Here is an 11780-nt window from a genome sequence, read left to right as displayed (position 1 = left end):
TGCACTCTTAACTAGTATTGCCTACTCCAATCAATTTTCTAGATTCGGTTAACTCGTTTCAAATTAGTCAAATACAGTAAGGAGAGGGGGAAAGCCTTAACAAGTATGCCAAAGGTATATATAAAAATCCTTCTCTGAAGGGACACCCTCTTCTTCTCTCAATAAGTCGGGATCCCTCTTCTGCCTCTAAAATAAATAAGTGTCTATGCATAGTTCTTTGGAAAATGAAAATAATGGAATAAAGGCAAAAGAAGAGAAAGACTTCCTATGAAGAGAGGTGAACAAGTAACTCCGTTGGGGTACTATCCAATCTCACTGGAAGAAAAGAAATTCTTGTCCCTAAAGTGACTTTATTGCGATACTATCCAGGCCTACTGGTAATGGAGCAACACCAGTTATGAAACTAAAACTTTGACAGTATATATTACTTGTGCATCAATATACCCCTCATCCCCAATCGAAACAACTCGGTTGACTTTGCTTGGTATGTGTGCCATCGATAAAGAGAATTGTAGGGACTACATCTTTAACTCAAGCTAATGAAGAAGCTATGACAATCCAAGAATTGAACAATACTTTCAAAAGAGTTAGACTCACTTTACACGAGGAAAGGTCGATACAAAGAGCTATAGTTCTACCAGTGTGTCGCCAATGGTGTAGAGGTTACAACGATCCTCCAAAGTTTTGCTTATGCTTCGTTTTGGAGCCTCCCTCCTAAATCACAACAACTCATCTCGCACTGAAACAAGTAATTGTGCTTTTATTGAGCTTTATATTTTGTATCGTGGGTTGTGTTTCCTCTCTTGGTTTATTGCCTAACCCACAAGCCAGTCTCTTGACTTGGTTGCAACCTGGTTCCATGCTTGCCTTAGTGCATTGTGCAATCCTTGAAGGAAACCAACCTTGATCTCAAGAATTGTGCAGTCCAAGGTGAAAATGAGCCTTTAGCTCCAAAATTACGTAGAGCGAGTTGACAGCCAACCTTCAACTAGGAAATTGTGCAAATCCTGAGAGGTAGCCTAGAGCTACTCAGCCCAGAAATTGCGTAGAAGCTTCTTGCTCTAAATATGCTCAGTGCATGAGCTAGTGATTCTTCAGATACAAATCTAGGAGTTGTGTTGGGACAAAAATATTTAACTGCTTATGTTATCTATTATACAAGAAAAAATTTGACTCTCGCAAAGTTAAATTACATTGTAACAGAAAAAGAGTTTTTAGTTGTTGTGCATGCCAAGAAGAAATTTCGTCATTATATTACTGGTTATGAAACTTTTATTCATACAGATCATTCTGCCATTAGATATCTAATGAGAAAACAAGTCACTAATGGTAGAATTACAAAATGATTGCTATTGTTACAAGAATTCAACATTACTATTCTTGATAGACCAGGAAAAGAAAATACAGTTGGTGATTTTCTTTCTAGAATGCAAAATAATAATTAGGATGTTCCTATAAAAGGTAAATTTCTCGATGAATATATTTTTGCAGTATCTACTAAAACGCCTTGGTTTGTAGATATTGCTAATTATTTGGCTACACGAATGTTACCTTCACAACCATCATCTAGAGAAAAGCATAAAGTAATCAAAACTAGTGCACCTTATTCTTGCATAGATGGAGAATTGTACAAAAATGGACCTGATTTGATTATCTGAAGATATGTTCCAGAAGATGACGTACCTGAAATCTTGAAATTTGTCATGATGAGCAATGTGGAAGACATTTTTCCGATAAAAGAATTGCTTACAAAATCCTTCTCTTGGGATATTATTGGCGATCCATTTTCAAGGATGCCAAATAATATGTAAAAATATGTGATAGTTTTCAAAGAAAGGGGAAGCCCATTCCATCAGAGGAATTACCTCTACAACCACAGGTACTTGTAGAACCCTTTGAGAAGTGAGCTCTAGATTTTGTTGGACCAATAAATCCTCGATCTAAATATAAAATTACATACTTGTTTGCATGGATTATGTTACAAAATAGGTAGATCATATTTCATTTTGAGGATATTTTTACTCATTTTGGTGCTCCAAGAGAAAATGTAACAGATCAGGGTGCTCAATTTACATCCAAGTTGGTACAAAAGATCATGGAGCAATATAAGATAACGCGTTGAAAGTCTACCCCATATCATCCACAAGTCAATGGAAAAGTGGAATACACCAACAAAGTACTTGAAGCAATTATTACCAAGACTTTTCATTTGCATAGGAAGGATTGGGAAGAAAATATTCTAGAAGCACTATGGGCATACCGAACTACATGGAGGAATACAACTGGACATACTCCTTATGAGCTTGTATATGAAAAGTAAGTTTTCTTCCAGTTCAATTCTGAGTGGAGACCTTCGAAACAACAACTAAATTGGGCCTTGATCTATCAAAAGCTCATAAACAAATATTAACAAAATTTAATAAGCTAGATGAGGTCAAAAAAGGTTCTATTCAAAGAACCAACATAGTTCTGTAGCAAAGATCTAAGTGGCATTAAAAATTCATCAAAGCTAAGAAGTTCAAGAAAGGTGACTAGGCTCTTCTTTGTTATTCCAAGTTGAAATATTTTCAAGGGAAATTTGAAACTCATTGGCTTGGTCCTTATGAGACTGATACCATTTATTATAATGGAATGGTCAAAATAAAAAATATTGATGATGAAGAAATTACTTTCCTTGTTAATTGTGATTGTTGTTGGGAAAAGTATCCAATACGGAATGACCCTATCCCACTCTAAGGGTGATAGTACCTCAGCAACAACTGAATACAAAGCTATTCAAGATTACTTCTTTATGAGATGTAAGAGAGAGGAGAAAGGGATCCACTAACCATTGTCTTCCGCTAATGGTTGATCCAGTCTTCCCTCTTTGCCGCTTGCTCCCAGCTCCTTGCTCTTTCACTGGCCCAGCTACACAAAGATCCTGCAAAAGCACAAGAAAGGGAAACTACAAGAAGCATACATCCATAATTGATTTAAGGATTAGAATAAATCAAACATACAAGCATCAATACACCATTGAGACACATGCACATAGAAGAACCTCAAATACTTTATTAATGGAAGAAGTAAAGTTCTGAGAGTGTTACAACCATAATAGGCCCAATCCAGCAACACCTCCCAGCAGAAAGAAATCTCCTCTTCACCTCCTTCAAAGCAATCACCCAATAGTTGTATACTCAAACCAACAACACTTCCTTACTTGCACAAAATTCCATCCTCCTTAGACCTCATGAGAGAGCTCTATATATAGGAGATTTGGAGAAAGGATGAGTCAGCTTGAGGCTGGCATGAAGCTGACTAGTGTCCTCTCCCACTTCAGTTATACTTCAGTTCTTGAGTCCACTTGGAGTTTCTTGCTTCCACTTGGAGATCTAGATCCTCTTACTCATCACAAGGCGAATTCCCTGATCCAAGTGTCATTTTGGAAGCTTCCTGGGCATTTGACACCTTGCAGAATGACTGTGCCACTTGGCCAATCTCGCCCAGCGCAGGTAGCCTTCATTTCTTTTGACATTCAACGCAGGTACAGAGTGGAGCAGTTGACATTCAGCGCAGATGCTCAGTGGAGCAGCTGACATGATCCAGAAATAGCTTGTTTTTGAGTGTTTTCAGGTGGAGAACTGATTTTCAGTGTTGTGGTTTGCTGACCTTGTTTCTCTAGCGATAGGAACAACATGTTTAGGGACTTTGGATCCCTTAGATTATTGACATTTCATGCTTCATGCTGTAAGGCACAAAAATGTCTATAACAGTGATAGATTAAGGTTGTATCATAAACCACTACCAAAGGAAGGATTTTTCAAATATTTACATAAGAATTTTGAATTTAAGTTGGTCAAGGAAGGAGATTCTTCTCCTCACTCTCCTACTCCATTGTAATTTTTCCAAGAAATAAAAAAAATGTATAATAAAAATAAAAAAATAAATAATAATAATAATAATAATAAAAGTATAAACCTGAAAACCAACTATGTTGGCATGTTTATACAAAAAAATTAACTAAAAACCAAGATCTCTTGGTAGTTTAGATTTTCAAAACCCCCTCTTTCTTGTCCCTATTTCTTTCTATTCTTCTTTTTCTAATAGATTTCCAGGTGGAAAGAAATATCTCTAAGGATCAGCATTTTTACTGGCCACTAGAAGAAACAACAAAAATAAAGAAGTCTTCTCCTGATTAGGCAAAGAAAAATCGAGAAATGATAGGAATAAAACATAATTCCTTTTATTCTACAACCGATCTCCAATTCTGCAGACAAATTTGAATTCTACAACAAAAGAATACCAAGGGAATCACAAAGACAAAGGTATGTAACAATGTCAAAATTAAATTTCACATAGGAAGACCAAGTTTAAATTTATGGATGGTTGTATTAAAATATTCAAGACCTTAGGAAATTGCTATCACATTCATGACCGTTATACCCTATCGACTCATTATTACACTACCAATCACATCAAGTACAATCGTAATCAAACACATGACTTTGATCCTTCGAAATCGGATCTGGAAAATTGTGGAATGTACATTTCGAGCACAACACAACTTCTTCCATTAGTACCTTACCTTGCCATCATTTAACTCTATTTTGTGTTCATTCCGCTCACTTCCAATTTTCATTTCACTCATTCCCTTTCTCAAAGAATCCATTATTCCTGTCGAAAGGAAACAATCAAGGACGAGACTTCTTCTCACCATGGGAACGCTTGTTCACTCTAAACTAATTGGATTAAAATTTCTTTAGGCATATCCAAGGGTTAAAGACCAATTGAAGCAACTAGGATGGATTTAGTTTTTGAGAAATTTGATGGGTATGAGACAAAAATTACCGAAGTCATTGCTCGAGCCATCGATGGAGTTGAAGAAAATATAGGAGAAACTAAGGTCATCCTCATAGAATCTATTGTAGCAGAATCAACATGACTACCTAGAAATGAGGAAAATTGGTTCAAGAATAGGAGAATTAAAGAGAATGTCTGGTTCCATTTCCTCAGAGAACTAGGCATGGATTTATCCATCTTCAAGAAGGGTATTCCAATTATAACACTAAAGGGAAAATGGAGAAATTTGTTGCTAGTTATTCAAAACTTTGTAACTTGTGAAGATAGATTTGGGACTATGTTTTTCTACCATGCCAGGGTCATGATGCATTTTTTTTATGGGAATGAGATTAATTTACGTTACTTTTTTCTTCAAAGTCTTAAGAAAATGGAATTTAGAATACAGAGAGAGTTTAGGTCCATTGATAACTCACTTTATCATCACAGACTCATCATGATCCTTATGGAAGCACATTTGGAAACTACGCGAAATAATTAGCAAGATTTCTTAGTTAGAAACCATTTTGTAGAATTATAAGAGGAAGAATCAAGTGGTAGGGTTAAAAGAAGTCGACAAAATTCAAACCCTAACCCTGAAAAGGAGAAAGATGAAGAAGAAATTCAAGAACAGAATGTGACCAAAACACCAGAGGACCCATTTGAATATGATACCCCGTTGTCCTAGTACTTTGAGAAGTGTAAACAGAAAAATGACAAATAGGGTCTTAGAAGAAAGAAAGGAAGCTCAAGCCTGAAATTATTTGAAGAAAAGAAAGAAATAGAGGTTAGTAAAACAAAAACACAAGACACTGGAAGCTCAGAAGTGAAATTGAGGAGAAGAAAAACAATTTCAAAACTTCGAAGTACACAGTCACCATAAATAATTGATATCAAAGAAGAAGGGTATAAAACACTACCTCACATAGTCTGTCCAACATGACAAATTCTAGGAATTGACCGAGTCCAACAAGAGATTTATGACTATGTAGAATCCCTAGAACAAAGGGCACAACAGAAGGAATTTTTTTATCAATATGAAATGGATGAAACTTCAACAACAAAAACTCCAGAGCAGGAACACAAAACCAAAGAAAATCTAAAACAAGACATATATGAGCTAGAGGTTCTTAACAAACACTTAATACAAGAAAGGGAAGCATCAAAAGTTCAGAATGAGATACTTAGAACCCAAAATGATAATATACTTCTACACCTCTATCATTGGTATAAGAAGAATAAGAAACTTAAGGTTCAAAACAAGTTTCTTAAAAACAGAATCAAAGGATTACGAAGAAGAATTCTGATGAAGAAACCAAGGACCACTTTTAGCAGTAAGAAGAAGAAGGAAAACACTAGTCTGGATGTGCTTGCACATGCTTCAAAAATAATACACTAAAGGATAAAATAAGAACCAATTTTGAATTTTTGGTGCATGAGGACATGCAAAACCTTTCATGTGGGGGAATATTGAAGTCTGAAATTCTTTCTTTTCGACTATCCTTTTACCATATCATTTCACCTTTTGTTCACCATTTTATAGCAATCACAACATGATCATGGTCAAGTTCAACTCTTAAAAAAGGTAAGTATTATCCATTATTATAATTTCTATTTCTTAATGAATTAGAATGAAAACATTCTTAAAGTAACACAATCATAAACATTCTGCAACTAATGTTATTTTCTGGAGAAATATTGATGGTTAGATAGGTTGCATCATTTCAATAAGGTAATGAAGACTACCTAGAGATTATAAATGTCCACCATATGGATAACCACCTATCAAAATGACTTGGCAAGCTACGGGGATTGAGAAATATAAAAGTCAAATTTAGAGTCAAACTCTGAGAATAATGTGTAGCAGTCAAGTAAAGGAATCAAAGGAATAACACAACATCAAGCGAGCATGTTGAAGATTTGTTCAACTGTTATGATGGATCAACATGAATCTACTATGACTTGTTGTTTCAGTAGAAAATCATAAAGAGATTTAGTTTGAAAGTGAATCTATCTCGTAGATGTCAAATTAGTTCATTTCCTGTTGGCTTAAAACTCTTAAAATTTATTTTATGAAGTTTGTATAAAGGATGTAGGCTGAGAGTTGAAAAGTAAGTTCAAATATTAAGTTTATAATTGTTTTATTGTGAAGACCGATGATACTATATTCCAACTTAATATAATTACTTTGTTCTCAATCTGTGCGTGACAGATCATGTGAATGATAGTTGACCTGCACTCAGGGGAGGCCCCCTATTGAGCTGTGAGGTTTTGCTTATAGTTTTTTTTTGCAATTATGGCTTGTCATTGCACTTTAGATTCTTTTAAGAATTTGTTTTCATCATAGTTGCATTTTTTTATAATTTTCATTTTGATTGTAGAGTACTCATAAACAGGAAAACACTAAAAAAAATGATTCTTGAATGCATCTTCTTTCCAACACTTAAATGTTTCATAACTTAATTCAATTTCTTAAATGATGATGAAATACTCTTTAGGGGTTAAATGTGCACACAAGTAATCATTCTAAAGTTATAAGTTTTCCATTTCTGCAAGTAGGAATTAGATCCTTTTTATTGCCATTTCTCTTTCATGCAATTAACATAAAATTTCCTTACTGCAATTAAGTGCAAAATTTAATTTTTGCAAGATAGTGTAGAATGTTTTCAATTTTGCAAAATAGAACTAGATTGTTTTTCTTGAAATTGGGTTTCTATCATTACCTTTCATGCCATTAGAAGTAAGTTTGAATTCTGCAATTTAGATAGATTTTCAATTTCTGCAAAATAATGAATTTTAATTTTCTTGTTTAGGATTTGATATAACTTTAAATTGAAATAACATGTGTGTAATTATTCTCTAAATTACATAAAAAGCATTTGGTTTTATTTTAAGTTAATTTTATCCTTAGAAATAATCAATTCATAGAAAGAATCCTAGCATATATAGTGCAAATTCATCTCACAAGTACATGAACCTTGGTTGAAAATTAATGAAGTAATTTAAGAACAATTAAATTACCCAACACCTAGAAGGAGATAAACCAAAAATACAATAAAAAAAAGTAGTTTTCTTCTTTTCCATCCAAAATTTGTAACTCTTATTTTATTATTTTCCTATTATTTTATTATTTTTCCTTAAGAGGCCACTTTTAGGCTGAAATTTCCTCTAATGTAGAATTGGAAGAATTCTACTTTTGAATTTCACTTCTAATAAAATTGTATATCTCTTCTCTTTCTGGGTGTGTCTCACTATGCATGAACAAATGAAATTCATTGTATGTGAATAAATGTATCAGACTCGTTTCCTTCATGGAACACTTCATCATATATTTTCCATAATATATGTAGTATATTGTTGTACAACCCCATGTTTACCTTAGTCTCCTAGGAAATTCATGGGTGAACTTCAAAATCCAAGGAATATATGCAACATCTTCCTTCCATTAAATTTTGAAGCACTATTGAAATCACCACCCCAACTTCAATATTATGAGGGTGACTATTCCAACTACCAATTCATTCACAATCAATTGGTTCTTCGTTAAGAGAGAAAAGGGCTCAGATTTGAATTTGAATTTCATAGCAAGAGAACTCTTGCAATGCCCTCATCATTTTTCCACTTGTGGTATCATGTATCGTATCAATGTTGTTATATTTGTAATTGATGGTGCGAGAATATTTATTAATAAAGAATTTATATTGTATGCACATTGTTCCTAGATTCATCTAATTCATTTTTGTCACAATAGTGAGACATCCATGCCAACATAAGCAATACAATGCTAATAAGTTAAGTTATTACAATTAGTTAACAAATTTACTCATGGGTCAAGATAGGGATGATATAGCTATACAAGATGACCTTCCGGTTCATCTAAATGTGACATATGAACATATGTTGTAGGTGTTTTATATGGAATTATTTTGGGTTATTACAGAAGAATTTATGTTGAGCTATTCTTAGTTGTGATCACATGTTGTAATGGTGGGTTCAAACACCACTTCTCTCTTGGAATATTATCATTGTGATTTACCTAATCTATTATTTATCCAAAGTGGTAGAAAAGCTAGGTTTTATTCCTATGACCTATCATTATTATTGGAAATTGAGATATATCAAGGAGGATTATTCATAAAAAAAATAAGGGCCTAGAGGAGAAATTGAAGAATATTGAAGGAGATGCGTTGATCAAAAGATTGACTAACTTGACACATTAAACTTCAAAGATAAGGTAGATAACTATATGTTTTTTGTCACTATTTTTAGCCTTTCAAGCTCACATTTCTCGCACTGAATGTATATTTAACTTTGATTGCACTCACCATATGTCTAAATATGCTTCTCCAGTTTCTTTGTTAAGTGAAGCTATGCAAAAAGACATCTTTATGGTAGATGATTATGCACTTAATATTTCCAATTGTAGTAATATTGAATTTTGGATTGATGTTATTACTGATGAAGATCATGTATATACTCTGAGTGTCAACAATGTACCTCAACTATTACTCAAATTGATAAGAAGGAAGAATTTGGCTAGATCAATTTGTTGTGAAGGACATGCAACAACAATTTTGTTGTTTTAGCTAAGATTTTTCTTCATCCTAAGGATAGAATTATAAATTCTATAACATTCTCAAGAAATTTTAGGATCGATTACCCTCATATCCCTAATTGTCTACTAGAACATAATTTGGCATGAAACACTCAAACATTTGAATTTTTTGAGTTTGGAAAAGTGGTGATAAAAAAAATGGTTATTGGACTACTTGAGATTGTTCCATTGATTGAGTATGTGAATGATGTATGTTTAACAAGCATCATTAGGATATCTTTGAATAGAGAATATCAGAAAGAAAAAAACTAGCTAGAATGTGTCCATAGTGGCATATGTTCTTTGAATAAACCATTACTAAATAGTGCAAGGTAGGTATTGACTTTATGCATATGTGTAGGTACATTTCATGAAGAAATGGAGTCAAGTATTTTACAATTTTAAGGAATTTAAGGGATTATATTGATATCAATTTCATCAACACATGAAATGTTTAATATTAGGAAATGGAGGTAAATGTGTAGAAAAGGATTCGGGAAGCTACTTATCATGAAATGGTATCACTTGAAAAAGATATGTGCATTAAATACCTTGACATAATGGTTTTATTGAAATGCAAAATTTGACTTTCATAGTAATGACACAATTTTTTATTAATAACAAAGGCCTATCATCTAATTTTTGGGTAGAATTTACTTATTTATCAAACTATCTGTTAAATTTGATCCCAACTAAACATGTATGGGTTGTGACTCTATTTGTGAAATGGAGAGGAAGAAGACATTTAGTCAAACATATTATAACCTTTGGATACATAGAATGAGCTCACATTCTAGATGATAGAAGGAATAAATTGAATGGGAAGTGTCATGCTTGTATTTGGCTACTCTAAAGAGTTAAATGCATATAGGTTTGCTTGATCTTATAAAACAATATATTATTTGTAGGAGATATGCCATATCTTATGAGAATACCTCATGTGTCACCCTATTGAATTCCTCTTCTACTTTATTCAACAATCATCCTTTGGAATTTCTATGGAATTCTAGATTGACTGGCTACTTATAGGAACACTAACCGGGAAATTGACTTCTTTACCTAAATCAGCTTTTACTCAACGTTTTAGTATAATTGACCATAATTGTTATCACAAAACAATTGATCATCTAGCCTAATTTACTAGATGGATCAAAGTACACCATGTAAAGCCAATTTTACCATAGTAAAATTGCTTTCGATGTGAGAAATTACTTAATAAACCACCTTTGTTAAGTAATTTATAGTTAAACCCATGAAGAATAATTAAATAAATCACTATTTATTTGATTTTCTTCTAGGAATAATTAATTAAACCGTTGTTTTATTATTATTCCTTGTCAATTTTGACCCAATCATGAAAAATAAACATATAAATCATTATTTTTCTTATTTTTCTCTAAGAATAACTAATTAATCATTATTAGTTAGTTACTATTTTTTGTTAAATTTGACTAAATCCCTTAGGAATAATTAAATAAATCATTATTTGTTTATTATTGCTCAACTAATTTATTGGGATGATAGATAAATAATTTATTTAGTTATTATTTCTAAATAAAATTTTAAATAATTTTTCCCTCCTAAACAAATATAATAAAATATTCCTAGTGGTTGTTCCAAGAATGGGATCAATATTATTTTATTATTGCTCATTATTCGAGGATAACTCAATAATTTGTTATAAATAGGAGGGATTTTCATTCAATATTCACTTTTAATTATCTTCATTGTTGCACTCACTGTTGTAACTCTGATTATTTTCATTGTTGCACACCATATTTTTTCTCGGTTTATGCATTATAGAGGAGAGAGACACTACAAAAGTTGAAGACGTTTGAGGATAGCCAAGAACCCATCCCATAGAGGGGGGAATGGCAACATTTATTTGTTCTCTTCACAGGTGTTATTATTAAATTATTCTTTACATATCTGGTTTCCATTCAATGTTTGGGGTTATTACTTTTTTTTCCATTGTTTAACTATGAACGTAGCATAGATCCAAATTTTGGCATGTTTTGTTTCTACCAATAGCTGCAGATCTACAATGTTTAGCAATTATTTCTATTGTTGAGATTGTTTGTCATCCACAATATTAAGTGGGTTCTTTTTGTACATTATTGAGAAGAAAACACTACAACAAATTGACGACTCCATTGGGTTTTATACTTTACATCCAGAAACCTGGGTGACCTTTGGTTTTCATCTTAGGGTTTCTTCGTTTTTCAATTATATTAATGTTTCCTAGTGTTTTAACCCTAGATCTGATAAATTTCTAAGTTCCACAAGCTTTCTGGTCATTTCCACAAGTCACAGGAACTAGCCGCGGTAAACGCGACACTTTTTTCAGAAATTTGTAGACCGGGAGTCTCAG

Source organism: Pinus tabuliformis, chromosome Q, assembly GCF_031772625.1.
Source record: "Pinus tabuliformis cultivar Carrire ecotype Pingquan chromosome Q, CPIR1, whole genome shotgun sequence".
Classification (NCBI taxonomy): Eukaryota; Viridiplantae; Streptophyta; class Pinopsida; order Pinales; family Pinaceae; genus Pinus; species Pinus tabuliformis.
The sequence above is the reverse complement of the archived record's forward strand: the minus strand, read 5'-3'. Positions refer to the sequence as shown.